Here is a 21,157-nt window from a genome sequence, read left to right as displayed (position 1 = left end):
AAGGCCTGACCTAGGACTCGAACCCAAGATACATGATCCAAAGTATCCGTAAAGATCCACGTAAGCTAACTCAATGAGACAGTTGTTCAGTTACTGCTATCAAACTCTAATATCTCACTAGAAAAGGGCTCTTTGTTATTAAAAAATATACTCGTAACAAGATCCCTCATTATATTCAGTTTCTTGCTACGGGATGTGTGTGAGAGCACTGACCTTATACAAAGAATGCAGGTTAAGTAAAGATTTAGATTTTTTTTAACGGTAGGACTCAAATCAGTAGGAAACAAATATTTGCCTCCCAACGACGAGGAGGTTCGGAAGGAATCTCACCAATGGAAAACGGAAATTAAATTATATACCTAATTAAGTTAAGAATCATCCGAACAATTTACCGAATTCTAGAACTAAATCTGATGATGATGATGATGATGAGAGCTTTATTGCTTAAAAGTAGAATGCATTTTTTTAAATAGGTAGTTAGTAGGGTATTAGGTAACAATGCTTAACCATTAATAGGTACACAAATGTTTAATTAATAATATTAAAATTATATGAGTTAAAATTAAATGACATTAAGTTTAAAATAAATATAATTACAGCTATTTTTTTTTAGTATCAACACTTCTATGGGGTAGTAACATTATTGTATTAGAAACTTTTTAAGTTTTTCTTTGTAGTATATCTATATTTTAGTATATCTATTGACCACTAGTTAGCATCACAATAGTCGAAAGTAACTTGGAACTTTGTTATGATTAAAAACGATATGCATATTTATAAGATAATCTAAAACAAATGGTATCGTTATAATAACAATATGGATACATTCTAAGTCCTCTTTTGTAAGTCACGTTTGGGATTGTATCAGTTGGCCTGTTCTTTGTTCAGATTTCAATAAATGTAAAATAAAGTCAGCCATTGACGGTCAATTATTCTCACGTTTCTGCAGCGCAAACGGCAGCGACTACGTTTCATAAATCGAGCCGTCATGCACGCAGTGACCAATACACGATCAGTTATATTCGTGGGTGCTGCAGAAACGTGAGAATAATTGATCGTCAATGGCGTGCATTAAAGGCAACAAAAAATCATAATATTTTTTTGGATTTAAACTTAAAAGTTTGTTTTATTATAATTTCCAAGGAACGTAGTATATCTACAGTAAGATAAGCGTTTTTTTTTTATATACATTAATTTTAATTTTGTAATTATTTATTTTTATATACAAAACTCATAGTGGCGATGCATATAAGGTTAAACAGCCGCACTCCAGTAGGAAATGCAAAAAAAATCATATTTTTATACAATAGGTACTAGCGGACTCCTTTATTTGGCTTTACCACAAAATCCGTTCATATAGGATGTCTACTAACTATAAACTACCTCCCTGCCAAATTTAACTTTGTAGATCACACGGTTTTTAAAATTTCATGATGAGTGATTAACCTTTCGCATTTATATTATAAGATTGTTTTTTATTGTTTGATTATACTCGCATCTCTTATATTAAATATATAGTTATAGTACTGTAGGTATAGTAGATTGTAATGAATTTTAAAACAAATCCGACATTAAATATTAATTTCAATAATCTTATTAACACAACAACATCCGAATTATATTTAAAATACGAATTCTACTCGTATTTTGGTAAATTGAAAATAATTATTACATATTATTAATATCGGGTACGATGTTTATGATCGGCGCCTTTATTCTCCTATACCAATATTATGAATAGGTAAATTTTGTGTTATTGTAGGAGGTAATCTCTGGATTTATTGATCCAATTTTGAAAATTGTTTTACTAATAGAAAGCCACGTTATTTGTGAGTGTCATAGGCATACACGTACACGGGAAAGCGGGTGAAACCGCGAGATGTCGGCTAGTCTTTATTAACTTCGGAGCGCTTTATAGTAATACTAAAGAAAATATTAACAAGCAGTTTGAAAAGGGACGGCAGTAGGTAAGACTTACAACTTATTAGATAACATAAAATAAATACCCTAAGGTGTAATGTAATTGTATGCAATCTACCAATATCTAAAGAACACTTGAGCAATTCTCTGTCTTGTCTGTGAATCTTGTCTGTGAATCTTGTTCTTCTAACAATCTTTCAACGGCTAAAAGCTCCTATCCTACTGGGTAATTGTTTTGTGTAGCGTGATGTATGAAACGTATGTTTAAATGCTATTCGTTCGTTATCAACCCATATTCGGCTGACTGCTGAGCTCAAGTCTCCTCTGTGAATGAGAGGGATTAGGCCAATAGTCCACCACGCTGACCTTATGCGGATTAGCAGACTTGACACACGCAGAGAATTAAGAACATTATGCAGGTTTGTGATACGTGATAAATAATTTCTTAAAATGCACACAACTGAAAAGTTGGAGGTGCATGCCCCCGACCGGATTCGAACCAATACCCTCCGGAATCGGAGGCAGAGATCATATCCACTTTTTTTAATTCATTGTAAGATGTGTAATAGATACAATTAATAGATTTGCAAGTCTGAATGTCTAAGTTGATAAACGTAAAAGTTAAATTAAACTTTTTGAGATTTATTCTGACGTCTCTTTAGTTCGTAGTTGCACGCATGTTGTTTCAAGAAATCTTTGATCTACCAGTATAAAACGTATTACTATTAGGTATATATTCGGATATTAAGGTAAAAACAAAAAGGCTTTGCAATCTCACTCGCAGAGTTTAGCACGTTAAAACGTATTTTTCGTCATTATTTCAAAAGCATAGATTATTAAACTAGGCAAATTTTAACAACATTTTGTGAGATAAGATAATCATAATAAATAAAGTAAACAAGTAGATAATATAAAACAATACAAGTAGGTATTACATAAATACCACCCAAATCATATCACCCGCTTTGATAATAGCACAAGATGTCAAAAGAGCACACGCTATGCAACTTTATAAAGGGTACTCTATCATTTTAAAGTTACAGGTCACCTAATATTAATGTTTATTCCGAAACAGATAATATATCTACATATAAACAAATATTACCAAGTACCACCAACGTTGTTAACATTTACTCGTATAGTGTAATATGTAGTAAATACATACATACATATTATGTGAGGGTGCTCAGTTATATAACAATCTGCCAAACTCCATTAAGGAGTTAAACAACATAAAAGCATTCATTCAAAATCGATTAAATCCTACATCCTCGATTAAATCCTACAAACAAATAAACTTGGACAAAATATTGAAAAAACAATGTAATTAAAATTTTGTTACAATAATGCATGCTGTCTGCAAAAATGACGATATGTTAACTCTAAGTTAAGTGAACAGTATGTTCTTTTTGGAGAAATAAATATCTTTAAACCGAAATACATAATGATATATATCACGTATCTCAGACGGTGAAGGAAAAACATCGTGAGGTAACCTGCATACCAGAGAATATTCTTAATTCTCTGCGTGCTATTTATTAAATAGTTTATCAATCCGCATTGAGCCAGCGTGGTGGACTATTGGCCTAACCCCGCTCATTCTGAGAGGAGACTCGAGCTCAGCACTGAGCCGATAATGGGTTGATAATGATAATGATGACATAGTGTATACATACACGTATATTATAGAATATAGATAATGTTTTAAAATATTATTAATGATCGTGACCGACGGGTAATAATGCTCAAAACAGATTCCGGATGGCAATAAAAAAATCTTGAATCAATTGAAGTAAGTTACATTTAATTATTAAACTTTATTAACGAACTAGCGGACGCCCGCGACTTTGTCCGCGTGGAATTTAGTTTTTCACAAATCCCTCGGGAATCATGGTTTTTTCCGGGACAAAAAGTAGCCTATGTGTTAATCCAGAGTAAAATCCATTTCCATTCCAAATTTCAACCAAATCCCTTTAGTAATAGCGGCGTTAAAGAGTAGCAAACATCCAGACAAACATACATCCAAATATCTATACAAACTTTCGCGTTTATAATTTTAGTAGGATAATATAGGTTTAATAAGTAAGCTACGATCAAATAGCCTAAATTACCACCAAATAAATTTGGGCCAATACACAATCCCAATTGCCCGAAATAAAAATTACTTACACTCTTCTAAAAGAAAGTGACATAGGGCATCTTGCAATGAAGATTGGGGGCATATGAGTGCAAACCCATAGGTATACTAAGTAACAACTATTCATCTTGAGCCTATTTTTAAAAAATCCTGTGGATCTCACAAATCCTGCGGGAATCATGGATTTTTACTAGTTGTCTATAATATGTTAATCCACGGTATTATCTATTTTAGTTTTAAACTTCAGCCAAATCGGTTCAGTAGTTGCGGCACTAAAGAGTAACAAACATCCATACAAACTTTCGCGTTTATAATATTAGTAGGATTATCAGATTTAAACGATAGATCATACGAATTTAAATGGTCATGATGAACAGAGATCACTTACCGATTGATTTAAATAATCACCAACCACTAATAATTTTAGGTTATTAATGCTTTTTGATTTTACTATTACAACCAATCTTATTAGGGTCTAAAACTTATGTAATAGTATTTTATAACACTTTTTAGTTTATAATTTAATGCGCTAGTACTTCCATATTTGTTAATAATAACATATCTCTATCACTGTGCCTATCCTGACAAATGTATCAATGAAGCTTGAATTGTTGCTACTAAACTATGATACTTTATAATTAAAAAAAATAAAAATTAGAATTATGCCTAAAACCGTCACCTATATTTTAAACAGAAGGTGGTGAATCTGCGAGTAGTTCAAAGAGCAAAACTATTTCTAATGTCAACACTCATTCAAGTAGATTCTCACAAGAAATGGAATTGTTTAATGAAATATTTGAAGACATTGTAATATTTAACCATTTATTTATTAAAAGCTTTTAAAAGAAGTGATATTTTAGATACTGTATGCTAAAAAAATATTATAATATTTTGTTTTTATAAGTTAAGTAATGCTTTTTACAATATGTACACAAATTTTCTGTATAATAATCGGTGAATGACGTAAAATCGATGCCGCTGTGTGCATGTAGATAAAGGATTACGCGCGAAAATTTTGAATATCAATTTTCGCGTCTAGGATAATAATTGAACGTTTAGAAATCAAACACTAATCAAACGATCGCAATGTTTCGGATCGACGCAAAAAAAAAAATAATATAAAAGTCGCTCGAAATTCGTAGAGCACGGAAAACTGGAATGGTACAAATTAGCCTTCAAAAAAGTAGTTTGCGAAAGATTTTCCAGTGCAACATTTCAGTACAAATCGGCTAAATGCCAATTTTAAGTTCTAAACCGTTAATGTAACTAAGGAAATGTTTGAAAGTTTCCTCTCGTTAAGGCTGCTCATCGGCGCAGTATACGAAGCCATCATTTGTTCGGTGGGTCTATTGCGTGTGGAGTTTGGAGAATACGATGGGAATCTGTCACAAAACTTACTGGTGTCGATGTCGTAAGTAACCGCGGGTAGTCGGAGCGTGCGAACGGTCGCCCGTACTGAGAGGGACTGACTCCACGCGATAGTCAAAGGCTCCGTTCACCGTTGTATGTGCATCGCCCAGCACTGAGCGACGATTGCACGCAGCACGGATCGCGTAGGCGAGTTAACCTGTCCTGCCTACGGGAATCAGATTACAGGCTTTATAATTTTGTAGGCATTAATAACCACCGGAACTTGACTATAGAGAGAATTTTGCTTCAAAATATTGAAATTTCTCTAAGCGTCTATTATCAGCTTGAACTGCCAATTATAAGGTCAGGCTTAATTTTTTAAAGGATGGGATATAAAACTCGCTGATCTAACGCTAACGTTTCTCTAACGGCAGTGGGTACGATAATTGTTTAATTTTTTTAACAATCACTACTGACCGGAATTGTCAGTAAATTTACTCTAAAGGGGGTGTAACACCACCAACTTTCCAATCCTGTTTATTAAAAATTTCATAAAAGAATGAAAGCTCAATAGTTTACAACTCGATTCAAGACTTCAACTATGGCTCCTAAATCTAACAGATTAACTACTGACCAATGAGGAAAAAGCAGAGGCGGATTTCTTTATCAGTGAAGCTAGATTTGTCATTTTTTTTAAATATTTGCCATATATTTTTTAGTATGATCAATATTTTCCATTCCAACTAGTCGAAAAAGTCAGTGTTAGGAGTGGGTACGACAATATTACCTACCTACAGCTGGCGGGAATCGAACCATTACCTCTCGGTGATGAGTCCGGCTCCTTTACCATTAAACTATTGAAAACTAAAAAATATACTTAACTAGCGGACGCCCGGGGCTTTCGCGTAGAAACTTTAGAGATTCATGATAGCCCAGAGGATATGACCTCTGCCTCCGACTTCAGAGGGCGTAGGTTCGAATCCAGTCCGGGGCATGCACCTCCAACTTTTCAGTTATGTACATTTGAAGAAATTAAATATCACGTGTCTCAAACGTTGAAGGAAAAACATCGTAAGGAAACCATGTAAAATCTGCCAATCCGCATCGGGCCAACGTTTCGCCCAATTTCACGAGTAATTTCACTTAGAGGTATAAAAAATAGGGGGAAAAGTTAACTAGATGAAAAATAGAACAACCTATTCTCAGACCTATCGAATATCCATACACAATTTCATCAAAATTGGTCAAGCCGTTTCGGAGATAACAAATGTTGACATGAATTTTATACAAGAATAGGGAATAAGGGTTCTAAATGTGTGAATTTTATTGAAAAACCATAGTAGGTATAAGATGACGTAGAGCGCCTCTGAAAGGTAAACTCTACATATGAACTTTTATAAACACGAAGCGAAATTGCAAGTTGTACAAAGTTTATATTATGCATGACTCCAGAAAACAATGACACTGGCCGAGCGCAAGATAATAATTAAACAATGCCCTACATTTTTTGTTAATGAAAATATATCACAAAGCTTTAACAGATCTTTTGTAAATTCTGTAAAACGCCGCAACTGGGCTCTTTTCCACCTGCTTTTGGTTGGTATATTGTTTATATGAAAAATATATTAATAAATAAAGTGTAACATGCAGTATGTGGTGGACGTCCACGGCAGGACATAGGCCTCATCATTTCATTATCAGCCCATGCTCGGCTCACTGCTGAGCTCGAGTCTCTTCTCAGAATGATAGGGGTTAGGCATTGGCCTAACATATATCATTCTGAGGAGAGACGTGATAGCCCAGTGGATATGACCTCTGCCTCCAATGCCGGAGAGTGTGGGTTCGAATCCGGTCCGGGGCATGCACCTCCAACTTTTCAGTTGTGTGCGTTTTAAGAAATTAAATACCACGTGTCTCAAACGGTGAAGGAAAACATCGTGAGGAAACCTGCACGCCACAGAATTTCTTAATTCTCTACGTGTGTGAAGTCTGCCAATCCGCATTTGGCGAGCGTGGTGGGCCAAGGCCTAACCAATCTCATACTGAGAGGACACTCGTGCTCAACAGTGAGCTGATCCACTTTTTTAAATATGCACTTTTAATTAGAAACTCTATATTTCCAAAAAATTTACTTTTAAAGTGAGAAAATGAATATTAATGAAAACATTCACAATGTTTTAACTTGCAAATTAATATTTTTTCATTTGAGATGATTTGTAATGTCTAACGACGAATTGGAGATTGTTATTTGTCTAGTAGTCTTGGTCCATACAACTCTGAAAAAGTAAAAACTCTTAAAAAGTCTTATTAAAATATCAGCTTTAGTTTAAAGATTTTAAGTGTCAGAGTTACGCCCGCAAAGTTGATCGTAAATCCTAATACAATGTGACCTGCGACCGTAGGACAAAGGACAGATGTTTTCAAGCTTCCCGCTCAATTAATGAAGTAGGTAGACACCTCAAGTCCGGTTGCACACTTTTAAAAGGACTGTAAAGGCATTGTTCCATCATAGCGCGCACTGTGCACCAATATGCGGCAAGTATTAGCAAAGAGAGCCGTGATAGCCCAGTGGATATGACCTCTGTCTCCGATTCCGAATGTTTTATATTACGTCATAGTTCATTCTACGTCATTTATTTTATTGTCAGCCTATTTAAGCCAGGTCATCCTCCGAATGTAAGATGATAAATGAAGATTAGAGCCGTGATAGCCCAGTGGAAATGAAATCTGTCTCCGATTCCGGAGGGTGTGGGTTCGAATTCAAGCCGGGCATGCCCCAACTTTTCAGTTGTGTGCATATTAAGAAATAAATATCTCGTGTCTCAAACGGTAAAGGAAAAACATCGTGAGGAAACCTGCATACCAGAGATTTTTTTTAAATTTTTGCGTGTGTGAAGTCTGCCAATCCGCATTGGGTCAGTGTGGTGGACTATTGACCTAACCCCTCTCTTATTCTGAGAGGAGACTCGAGCTCAGCAGTGAGCCGAATATGGGTTGATAATTAATTAGCAAAGAATCTATACATACGAGAATAATAAAACTGTAACAGGTCAAATTCTGTATATAGAAGATTTTTTAAAAATTTTCTTTTGAGGGCAAATATTTTTTGTCCGTCTATTTATCTGTCTGTCTGTCTATCTGTTTGTGATTTTGTTGACCTAGCATCACGCTGAGACTACTGAAAGAATTCAAATGAAACTTGGCACCTTTAGAGATCATATTAAGGTGAATGTCATAGGATTTTTGTTGCAAAAATAAAATCACAAAAGGCTGAAATAAGTAGGGATTCAACGTTGACCCAGCAACTCAGTTGATAATGCGCTTATTGATGGAATAAACACGTGTTTTTAAAGATACTTATCAAACACTACTCCCCTCCTGGCTATGACCAACTTGTTGCGTCTACTCTACAACTGAAACTCACTATTCGCAGACTAATACCTAACATGAGATAGCCTTGGTTGAATGTAGCAGCTACCAAATATATTGTTCCGCATCAGGAGATTAGATAACACATAGTTACATGGTAATCCAGGTACATAAAGGTGTATATGATGATTAAACGGACGATTATATCCAAGGCAAGCTTCTTCATTGAATCATTCTAATGTTATAAATGCGTTTGTTAAAAAAAGTGAGTTTATTTTAAATACATTTGTATTCAAAGTAAACTTAAAAAGCGAATTATATGTTGTATATAAAAATGTCCCGTGTAAATTAAAAATATGTAATATATAACTAAGCCATAGTTTTACATATACATTAAAGTTTCTGTCGATTAAATATATATAGAACCTCTACAGTTTATTTTATCCTAGTACTTTTGGATTATCATAATTATTTGTGTTTTACGATTATTCGTAAAAAAAAACATTTTAGTGACTGTGTGAATCTACGAGTACCTCCTACTATCTGTAAATCAGATATAGTTTGACGATTTTGCTTTGCAACGATTTATGCCAGTTCACTCTTTGTAAGTCAATAACTTCAACCAGGTAAAGATGCAGGTATCTTACTAGCTGCCTGCGTCTTTACCTACAGTTATTTTCTTACTAGAAAATAACTAAAGGTAAAGACGCTTTTTTTCTAGACGTTATTTTCTAGTAAGAAAATAACTAAAGGCTTAAATCATACACAACAACCGTACGCAGCAGTGGAAAGATGCCTTTATTCCAAGAGTCTAGTCGTTTCAAAGTAGTAAGTGCGGCGCACGTCACCGCAGAACCCTGCCAGAAAGTTCGGCAACTAGGTACCGATATAACTTGAGTGACAACTCACTTGAAATTTTCTAAGAACCAATGTACTTAACTTGACCTGTATAAGTGGAAGTATGTCTCATGATGATTCATTCATCATCATCATTATCAACCCATAGTCGGCTCACTGTTGAACTCGAGTCTTCTCTCAGAATGAGAGGGGTTAGGCCAATAGTCCACCACGTTGGCCCAATGCGGATTGGCAGACTTCACAGAATTAAGAAAAATCTCTGAAAAAAAATTCCTCACGATGTTTTCCTTTACCGTTTGATACACGTGATAATTAATTTCTTAAAATGCACACAGCTGAAAAGTTGTTAAGGATTGACTTAAAATCTATATTATTATGAAAAACTGTGACTATTTCAAGTAGCTACAAATTCGTACGGAACCCTCGGATGGAACGGAACCGCTCCCACTCGCAATTGTCAGTTTTTTTTAATCATATTCTTTTAAATTTTGGGAGAATTGCTTTTCAATTGTCGTCGGTGTCAACCTAAGGCAGCCTGTGCAAACTTTTAGGTCCAATCTATTTTTAGGTGTATTAAAATTTATCAAAATGGGTTAGGCATCAAAAACAAAACAGACAAACTTAGTAAACAGGTATTTTATCATGTCTAACAATAGCATGGATTATTTTACTACAATATTAAACAAGCCTGTAGGCATTTAAAATACAAGTAACAAGTGGTCGTTTAGCACATTTCTCTTAAATGGATTAGCGGTGAACTTCAAGTGGGAAGGTGAAAAGACAATGCCCGTTAACTATATAGAGAAACGTATTTATAGATACTTTTTTCCATATTAATATACTAATATTATAAAGCTGAAGAGTTTGTTTGTTTGTTTGAATGCGCTAATCTCAGGAACTACTTGTCTTAATTGAAAAATTCTTTAATTTTTTTCATTTTTTTCTATCTTTAATCAGTTTTTTAACAATGTTTCTCAACCTCGTGTTGGGAAGTTGGTGGTGTGCCTCGGGGAGCATATAGCATATAATGGAGTATATAGCAATATGCTGACCTTTTTCTAGGATATACCAGATATCGCTGGGAATTATTCTGAAATAATGGTGATGTGTGGCTAATATAGCAATAAAGATATTTTCTTTCTTTCTTCTTTAAGAACTTATAGATATTTGATTATATAAACGATAAAAAACTGCACTATACGATTGTGTGTATATAGCTGAATCAATTTTAATGGGACTTTTACTAGAAGATTGAAGAGGCTATGGATCTACATATAGGCTACTTTGTATACCGAAAAAATGCATGGTTCCTGCGGGATATTTGAAACGTGCGTTCGAAGTCGTCAGCGTTTGCTACTTTTGAAATATAATTTACTAGCGGACGCCCGCGACTTCGTCCGCGTGGATTTTAGCTTTTAACAAATCCAGCGGGAACCATGGATGTTATTATACTTAAACACTTTCCTCTTCAATCACTATATCTATTAAAAAAGCGCATCAGCTCGAGTCTCCTCTCAGAATGAGAGGGGTCAGTCCAATAGTCCACCACGCTAACCCAATGCGGATTGGCAGACTTCACACACACAGAGAATTAAGAAAATTCTCAGGTATGCAGGTTTCCTCACGATGTTTTCCTTGACCGTTTGAGTCACGTGATATTTACTTTTTTAAAATGCACACAACTGAAAAGTTGGAGGTGCATGCCCTGGACCGGATTCGAACCCACATCCTCCTGAATCGGAGACAGAGGTCAAAACCGTTGCGTAGTATAAATAGGGACATAGGGATATAGGGACAGAGAAAGCGACTTTGTTTTATATTATGAAGTGATGTGTTGAATTTTCTACTACCAAACCTCCACAGCCCATTAAATATATTTATATCTAGTTATTTAAGAGTAAAACCATTTCAATTTTATTATTTTATAGAAGAGCCGGTGGAACTTGAGGAATGTGCTTATTTTTCTTCTACTCTATGTGTTTGATGTTTACCTATTGCACTTTATGGCTAAAGCAATAAGAACTATTTTGCGATAACTCCTGTCATACTACGTAGGACCTATTCTCGCAAAGGTCAGGACGCGATGAAACCGATTAATGTTACTCAAAGACAACCTCGAGTTCTCCTTTAGTAGATAGGGTACACTTTTTGTCACTTAGCATCGTATATTTCAGGAAACAAAAAAAAGAGGTGAAAAATTATTTTTTACATTAAGAACCTTATACCTATTTATTTATTTTTGTAGTCTTTTTTAAGTGAGAATCATTATTCTACTTAAAAAAGTAAACAATTATGTACAGAAAAATCATCATCATCATAATCATCAGTTTATTTTATTAAAGCAGTACAGTGCCAGGGTATCAAATCAAATCAAAATTCATTTATTTCAATTAGGCTCAGTTTACAAGCACTATTGAAACGTCAAGTTATGTCATGACATGGTGGTAATTAAAGTCGAGAACTTAAAATTAAAGTTACGAGGGTTCCAAACGTGCCTTGGTCCGAGAAAAGCTTACAACAAACTCAGCCAAGGTTTATTTTTTTTTATCACCATTATACGAACTTATCCAGATCTAAGTACACAACGTAACGTGTAAATAAATTTCATACAAATATCTAATGGCAGGCATCCATAGATCGGCATTGTGAGTATCGGACGCATCGCATCAAAATAATTTTAATTTTACGATATGGTAGATAAAATCCATTCGATGCGATCGATGGATGATCGACGGACATCGTAGGATGATCAGTAGACGCACAGGTATGAATTTCTATACAAAGAATACTTAAATCCGTTTTTTTTTGTTTTTTACAAGTTAGCCTTGGACTACAATCTCACCTGATGGTAAGTGATGACGCAATCTAAGATGGAAGCGAGCTATCTTGTTAGGTGGGGGATAAAAATCCACACCACTTTTTCTACACGACAACGTACTGAAACGCTAAATCGCTTGGCGGTACTTTTTGCCGGTAGGATCTTTGTTGGTAACTAGCCACAGCCGAAGTCTCTCTTATAACATGTTCGCTGCGGTACGAGGTCAATTGACCTAGTACGTCTAGTGTTGTCAAGAGATACGAGGTCGATGGACCTCGAACCGCAGCACATAATGTTTTATTATTTTATGAGTATGAAGTCAAAAAAGCTCGTACAGCACCAGAGGAAAATAAAGAAAAATCAAAAAAGAACGTGTTAAGAAAACCTCACTCGGCCCTGCCGGGGTTCGAACCCAGGACCTCCGTCTTGTGACGCGACCGATACGTTCGATGCGGATCTGTGGACGCCTGCCATAACAAACAGCTAGCTTCAAAACAATTCAGTGTGATTGTTTTACCACTGGGTATTTGGTGTCGATGTGTTATGCTCTCGGTAACAAGCGTGTGTCCGCTGTGCATGACAAAACAGCAATTTGGACATTACATGTTTATATTTAGTTTTACCTTGTACATGTATGTTCTGTGGTTTTACTCATAAAAACATCTATGTTCGATGTATATTCATATTTCATTGTTTGTCCGTTTGAAATGCCTATGAGTTATCGTTTAATTTATATTTTAAACGAAGTCCTAAATCCAAAACTCTATTTTAATGACCACTAAAAAGGCCAGTCCTAGATTTTTAAGTTACCTACGTATGTCTTGATTATATTCAGCAAGCCATCTAGCTAAAAGCTAATATATAAAACCTTAGTTAATGACACATTACCCCAATTGATATTTCTGTAAAAGATATCAAGATTGTTGAAACAGAGGGCGGTAGCTCGCCACATTTTTTGTATAAGGATTAAAACTTCTACTCAGGATATTTAGAAATAGATTCCTAAGAAGGAACTTAGTCCAGTTTTGTGGCAAGGATCCCAAATGGTTTAGTTATTGTTGGTACTGTAGTCCGGACTTCAACAACCAACAACAGTTTCTGGCTATCATCATCATCATCATTATCAACCCATATTCGGCTCACTGCTGAGCTCGAGTCTCCTCTCTGAATGAGAGGGGTTTGGCCAATAGTCCTCCACGCTGTCCACGTTTCTGGTTATAAATAATTATAACTCCACCGTATAATTAGACCTTGATTTTGATTGGACGAAGTTGTGAGCACTTGCTAGTATAATGCACAGAACATTCTTAAAATTGAGGTTAATAGTTTAGGCAACCCATTTATTTCTAAATATACAAAAGGGTTAATGGGCTTCGCGGAATATATTGAGGATGTTACGAGGTTACAGTACGACCGATAATAATTTTGACGTCCTCTCTGGTTTAGGATAGTGCTGCGTATAATTGTGGCAACCTATACCGCTTAATAGGGATTAATTCTTGTAGCGCCGAAAGTAATGATCGCAGATACCCTGTTACTTTTACAAAATTGCTTTACTATTAGCATACTCTTAATTTATGTACAATTTAACTGTCATCATTTCTATTTCCATCTATGATTTCTACAACTATGATACAAGACGTAATAATTTCCAAGAAATTGGGGTCTGAGTTTCTTGATTATTTGTTTTTAATGAGAAAGGATACAATAAGGAACATACACTATCTGCGCTACAGCTTGGTGCTGGTGACAATTGTCTGTATGACGTTCATAATAAACACTATTATCATGAATCGTGAAATGGTGGTAAGAATACTGGCTGCGTTTTCGCGTATTTGCACAAAAATTGAGCCAGCCCTTCTGTCACCATTCGAGGTAAAATATTTCCGAGATTTTTTTTGCAATTGCGATTCTATGGTCTCCTCAGCAAAATGTACCTTTTGGTCTCTTGATCTTAATTGAGAAACAAAATCTTTACAAAAAAAACTTTGTTTTTTTTAAAACAAAGTCGTTTTTTTTAGGCTTCGCAAAACCATTAAAAAAGAAGGTTTGGGAGTGCGTATAGAATATTTTTTGAAATAAACGTGCCACATTGCGAAACAATGACGCATTTCTCAAAAACACGTTGCTTGAGTATAACAAAAGGGGTGTGACTGTTTTCGAGGTGAATAGAGTTTCGTAAGAAAAAGGGTAACAGAAAACATACAACTGCAAAATCAACGTGCCTCTTAGAAATCCAAAAATATAATTTTTGTTTGCAACGCTTTTTACCAGTTGATAAACTTTGTTTCACAATTCTAAATTTCAATTTGCTTTCCTTTTTTTGCAACAAACTTTTTATTACATTGTTTTTTTTTCTTCAAATCATCAACAATGAAATTCCAAAGTTACACCCTTTTTCACTGTTCACGAGCATTGTATAGGTTTCTATTTCTTACGCAAGGTTTATTCAAAATTTAATTTGCCCTTTAAAGATATTTGAATCACACATCTTACATTCTAACGTAATGGTGACATTATAATCTTAGTCTTATTTCTGACTAGCGGACGAACGCGACTTCGTCCGCGTGGAGTTCAGTTTTTCACAAATCCCATGAACCATGATATTTTCCGGAATAAAATGTAGCCTATGTGTTAATCCAGAGTAAAATCTATTTTCATTTCAATTTTCAGCCAAATATCTTCAGTCGCCGAAGCGTAATAGACGAACAAACATACTTACACACAAACTTACTCCTTTATAATATTAGTGTGATAGACCTAAAAAAGCTTATTGTTAAAATTAGGACAATCGCCTTAACTTAAGTAGCCTAGTGCTTTTAGTAATTTGTAGTTTTTGAGGTATTCTTGTAATGTAGTGTTTTGAGGTATACTGGTGAGCGCGAGGGATTTCACCAAAAATATTTTTCTAGTTTTGGAGCTCGTTAACGTTAACGAAAGAAAACGTCGCTTAGCAACTCATATTGAATTAACTCTTACCTCCCGATTAGGTAATCGACTTAACAATAATTATTGTAATTCATCTTTGGTATATTATTTTTTTTTTTACTTAATTAATGGCTTCTTAATAATAGTGTATCAATATGAATAGAATAATTCACATATGCATAAACACGAATCTCATAAATTTTTCAAGAGGTTTAGATCGTTTTTTCATAAATTACTGATCCGTTTTTGATACAGTGTTAAACATCAAATTTACGGGTGATTGTTTCTACAATTCCTTTATCCAACCATCCTGCCCCCCTAGCCAAGTGACACGTCGTCTTTCTACAATCGCTAACGCTTCGAAAACTATAGAGAGGTATAGGAATGACATTTTCTACATGACATCATTCGTGACAGGTCACGTGATCAAGATCTGTCATTCCCATTCATTTATCTAGATTTCAAAGCGTTAGCGATCGTATAAAGAGAATCGACATGCCACTTGGCTAAGGGGGCTGCAATTTATGGAACGCGTGCAGGAGTACATTCTTGGACCTAATTGTGGGTCTCGCATGAAAATAGTTATATCTATCGACCAGCAATATGATTAATTTAAAACAATAACATGCAAATAACAGCGACGCTATTTATTAGTTAAGCAAATTATACAAATAGTTATAATTTCAGTATACTAGAAATAATAATTAAAGAATTATAGAAAAATATAAGTAATGTTTAATCGTTATTATAAACAAAAGTTAATGCATCGAGATGCATCTTTTTGGAAACGAAAATAAGCAGGACTATAGATTTGTTATGAAACTTATCTGATTTATTGTAATAGGAAAATATATCCGAAGTTAAAAAAAAACATTAAATTCATATTTAAAATTAACCACAACATAACTACATTATCAACTCATATTCGGCTCACTGCTGAGCTCGAGTCTCCCTTCAAGATGAGAGGGGTTAGGCCACACATTACATAAGTACAATGTCGCTTAAATCAACGTTATCGTAGGTACTACGTAGTAAATAAAAACATCCGCCAAAACTCCAGCCATAGAAATATAAAAATAAAAATGAAAATAAACAAAATCCATACAAACATCGCAATTTGTCATACAAATACCTATTTAACACTAACTTCTTTATAGATCATAAAATCGAGTTAGGTAACTAGTTTTAATGAATCGGTATTGTTCAAAATAACAGGGTGACGAACAAACTGGCAAAATGTAATTCGATAACGTTGTCCAAACACAGTTCAAATACGCGATTTGCAGTCGATACTATTTCAATAACAATAGACGCCGATGATCATACACTGTTTATTCTGTTCTGAAGCAGCAAACAATGCTCTACCGTGTAGATTATAATCATCACTATCATCTTAATCTACCATGTAGACTATAATCATCAATATCATCAAAATATACCGTGCAGTTATAATCACAACGAGAACCATCATCCTTATTTATATATAATCTCTTGGAGCTTTTCTGGCAAGCTTAGAAGTACCTATATAAATGCTAGATATGTTAATATTTTTTTTATTCTTATTTTATTACAAGTTAGCCCTTGACTACAATCACACCTGATGGTAAATGATGATGCAATCTAAGATGGAACTGGGCTAACTTGTTAGGAGGAGGATGAAAATCCACACCCCTTTCATACGATGTTATTTTTCGCGGTGCCAATACTAGTGGTGCATTAACTAAAGCCGTTTAAATCATAAAGTTTTAGGATTTTCAGACTGTTCTTTCCCGTGGTTCTTTCAGAAACGGCTTTATTTAATACCCCACTGGCTTGGCACCGTCTTCAAAGTGATCAGAAGATTGCACATACGATGTAATGTTACTTTTCGCTTTTTAGTTTACTTTTGTGATTTTGGAGTCGGTTGAATATTTTGTTAAAAATATTCTACTTTAGATATTAAGATATAATATTAATTTTGGTATTTGTACTCGTAAATCGCATACGATATACGAGTACCTACTTAACGAAAATCCAATAACAAACATTTTATACAGTTATGTATTAATTATTATCATTGTTAGTGAACGTAAACCCTAACCCCAAATAGCGTTGAAGTGTCTTCATCAAGCATTATCGCTGTATTGTTGTCGGACTAAATAATAATTTAACTGCAACGATGAAAAGGAAATAATGAATATCATATATAAATGGAATGCAAAATGGAAAATGTAATAAATCGGCCGTGTTGAGTGCACATCTATTGATTTTCTTGATGGACGTTTTCGACTGTCCTGATTGATTTAAAATAGAAATAGCTCGATTTAAGTATCTGCTACTTTATTGAAGCAGAAGACTCGACCCTGTTCAGGACTTGAACAGTCGCTGTAGGTTAAAAATACGACCTACTTTAAGCCTATTTTAACGCTGCACTAGGCTCTCCTTACGCGAGACGCGGTCTGGAACTTAGACGCACCACGCTACTTCAATGCAGGTAGGCGGGCTTACTCATAATGCTAAATTCAAACGACCACTGCTAATGATAATAACAGGCACCAGTGGCTACGTATCTTAAAATATATGATATATAGAGGCATTTTTTATATAAAAAAAATTATATAAATTGCGTCGTTTCGTTAGTTGGAGCTAAAACCGTGGAATTAAATTTTTATATAGTATTAGAAGATTTTTTTTTTAAATATCTGCCATATCTTTTATAATATGACCAATATTTCCATTCTCCTCCAACTAGTCGGGAAATACTGTGCAAGAAGTGGGTACGACAATAGAACAACGGGGCGAGGATCGAACCACCACCCCTTGGTGACGAGTCCAACCGCTCTTACCGTTGAGCCATTGAGTCTATAAACAGCGAAATACTGTTACTGTGAGCTACGTACCTAATGCAGGCTATTCACTAACTTTTACGTATCCTGTTGACATCTATGAAATTGAGATTCTGTACTGGTGAATATCATTAGTAGGTAGATGGCATTTCCCAAATTGATTTGATGTTTATTTTAAGGGGATTGGCAAAGCTAAAACGCGAAAAAGACTTAATTGTATGAACCAAAAATGTTTAAATAAATACCATAAGAACTTCAGTTTCTAATGAACAAAGTTATCTTTTACGTCTATATGATAAATACTTTTTTAAATAGCATCATCATATTATGCATTTCGCTCGGCATAACTGTTTAACTAGAAACTTACCTACACTAAAAGATAGATTTTTGCAACAAAGTTACCATTTTCTTATTAAATTAAATAGCTTACGATATATTAAAGAAAAGACTCAAAATGGAGAAATTCGAAATCAGCAATTCACGTTTTTATACATTTCAGTGTCCAGGTGATAATACGTTGATAATAAATACCAGAGATAGAGCCGTGATATAACCTCTGCCTCCAATTACGGAGGGCGTAGGTTCGAATCCGGTCCGGGGCATGCACCTCCAACTTTTCAGTTATGTGTATTTTAAGAAACTAAATATCACATGTCTCAAACGGTGATGGAAAAACGTCATGAGGAAACATACCTGAGAATTTTCTACGTATGTGAAGTCTGCCAATCCGCATTTCGCCAGCGTGGTGGGCTATTGGCCTAATCCCACTCATTCTGAGAGGAGACTTGTGCTCAGCAGTGAGCCGAAAATAGGTTGATAACAACAAGAAATATCAAAATAGTGAATAGGCTAGCTGGTACTTATACTCGTATGTTTTCAGAGGTGTAGAAAGGCGAAGTTATCAGGGTCACGTGCGAGACATGTCTCGAAATAGAGCGAATGGTAAGATGTTTTTCCATGCAGTTTCAGATGGGGAAAATTGGAAAGTCAAATGGTAAAGCCAGCGTTAATATTTTAAAAAGCCATCTAAAACCTCCGGTTTGCACAAAAATATTTTAAGTAAACAAATCATAATATTATTTATGCGTTTGTTGGCTCTATATCTTTATTGAAGAGCCATGATAGCCCTGTGAATATGACCTCTTCCTCCGATTCCGGGGGTAGGTTCGAATCCGGTCCAGGCATGCACCTCCAACTTTTCAGTTGTGTGCATTTTAACAAGTTAAATATCACGTGTCTCAATCGGTGAAGGAAAACATCGTGAGGAAACATGCAAACCAGAGAATTATCTTAATTCTCTGCGTGTGTGAAGTCTGCCAATCCGCATTGGGCCAGTCTAACCCCTCTCATTCTGAGAGGAGACTCGAGCTCAACAGTGAGCCGAATATGGGTTGATAACGAATATCTTTATTATTAGCCCAGTCAATATAATATGTAAAGTTACATTTATAACCATAAAGCTGAACATTTATAAAATCCTTATAACACACAATTTTAGATAAAATCTAAAAAGTTGAGGTCAAAATTAAAAAAAAAATTGGTTTTGTAGGATTTATGCAAGTAACAGATCGAAGAGAAATCAATGTTGTCCCTAGGATGTTTAAATGAAATTTTATTTATTTTTCTTCACATTATGGTTAACTCACATTATACAGATAATTGGAAAAATCTTCAATCACACTTTCATCTCGTATGATTACAAAGTTTTTAATATGTATAATGTTTTTATGTATTTAATACGTCCTTGAATGTATCTACTAGTATACAGATAAGCGATTCGCTCCCAGTCCCGGGATGACGTAACTTGTTACCGTATATGTTTAGCCGATGACTCTAATGTTTATGACTTGAACGTTGTTGACGCTCCAAATAACTGATGTCGGTTCTACTAACTGCATGAGAGCTTAATCACCATTGTCGATAAAAGATATAAAAATAAATAATGACATTAAACATAGTTTTAGACGTATAGTAGTATTGTCTTGATATTATTAACATACCGGCATATTATTTTTGAAAATTCTGAGCCTGAATAAGTGATTCATTGTCATACGAAGTAGTCTCTATAAAAATAATAGAACGTCTACTAGCATACCCCTTTCAGCTCACCTAACACCCGCTGTAAGATCCGTATATTATAAAAATAATATCTAGAACATTTATGAGCTGGTTAAAACATTTAATATAAGGCTGCTTCAGAAATTTTAACAGCCTCCGTGTGGTATGCGCGGTGGATTAACAAAACGAATGTCCAGGGTTTGATTGAGGTTTTTTTAATTGGTCCAGGTCTGGCTGGTACAGGCTTCGGCCTTTTCTAGCTATCACCTTACCGGCAAAGAGGTATCGTCAAGCGATTTAGCTTTCCGGTACGATGTCTTGTAGAAACCGAATTAGTGCGTTCACTTACCGGATGCTGGAATAAACAGGGACATGTAGGAAATGCGTGTAGCTATTAATCTATTTTAGTCCTATTACATTTTAACATTTTTTTGTTCACTTAAATGTACCTACTCGTATTTCAATGCATGCGGTTTTTTCTTTTAAATTTGTATATATTCTTTTACCTATGTGTACATGTAAAACTGTTTAACTTTAATTAGTATTAGGTATAATTATAAAGATAATCTTATTATTTAGAGCATGTAGTGTTAACCTATAAATGGCCGAACATTTTGCCATGTTACCTATGTTATTAAAATATTATATAGCTTGTAAGAAATGTAAAGTTGTTGGTTAACCAAATAAATGAAAAAAAAAAACAAAATGTTCAATTGTAAAGATTCTGAACAGAGGCAGTGGAGACACTTTTCCACATCCTGTGATTATTGCTCAGCTCTAATAGTTAATTCATATATGTAACCTGCGTGGGCAGTTCATGTTAAGCCCGTAGGAGTAAAAACATGTCCCAGGCAAGAAACTCTGCTGTACAGGGCGGCAACCACAGTTTTTTTT

The 21,157-nt window shown here is 34.8% G+C and overlaps 1 protein-coding gene across 6 annotated transcripts in view; it reads right to left on the bottom strand.

Annotated features, from left to right (window-relative positions):
- Positions 1-21,157, bottom strand: part of LOC112042894 (basement membrane-specific heparan sulfate proteoglycan core protein) — a 202,891-nt gene that overhangs the window by 102,551 nt on the left and 79,183 nt on the right. Inside the window, exon 1 of one of the 6 annotated variants that reach the window (XM_052890526.1) lies at positions 5,456-5,555. The exons of the other annotated variants lie outside the window; for them this stretch is intronic. The gene's annotated coding sequence lies outside the window, so the exon portion shown is untranslated. Of the gene's footprint in view, positions 1-5,455; positions 5,556-21,157 lie in introns of those variants that run through there. 6 annotated transcript variants of the gene reach the window in all.

This window comes from Bicyclus anynana, chromosome Z (assembly GCF_947172395.1).
Source record: "Bicyclus anynana chromosome Z, ilBicAnyn1.1, whole genome shotgun sequence".
NCBI lineage: Eukaryota > Metazoa > Arthropoda > Insecta > Lepidoptera > Nymphalidae > Bicyclus > Bicyclus anynana.
The sequence above is the reverse complement of the archived record's forward strand: the minus strand, read 5'-3'. Positions and strand labels throughout refer to the sequence as shown.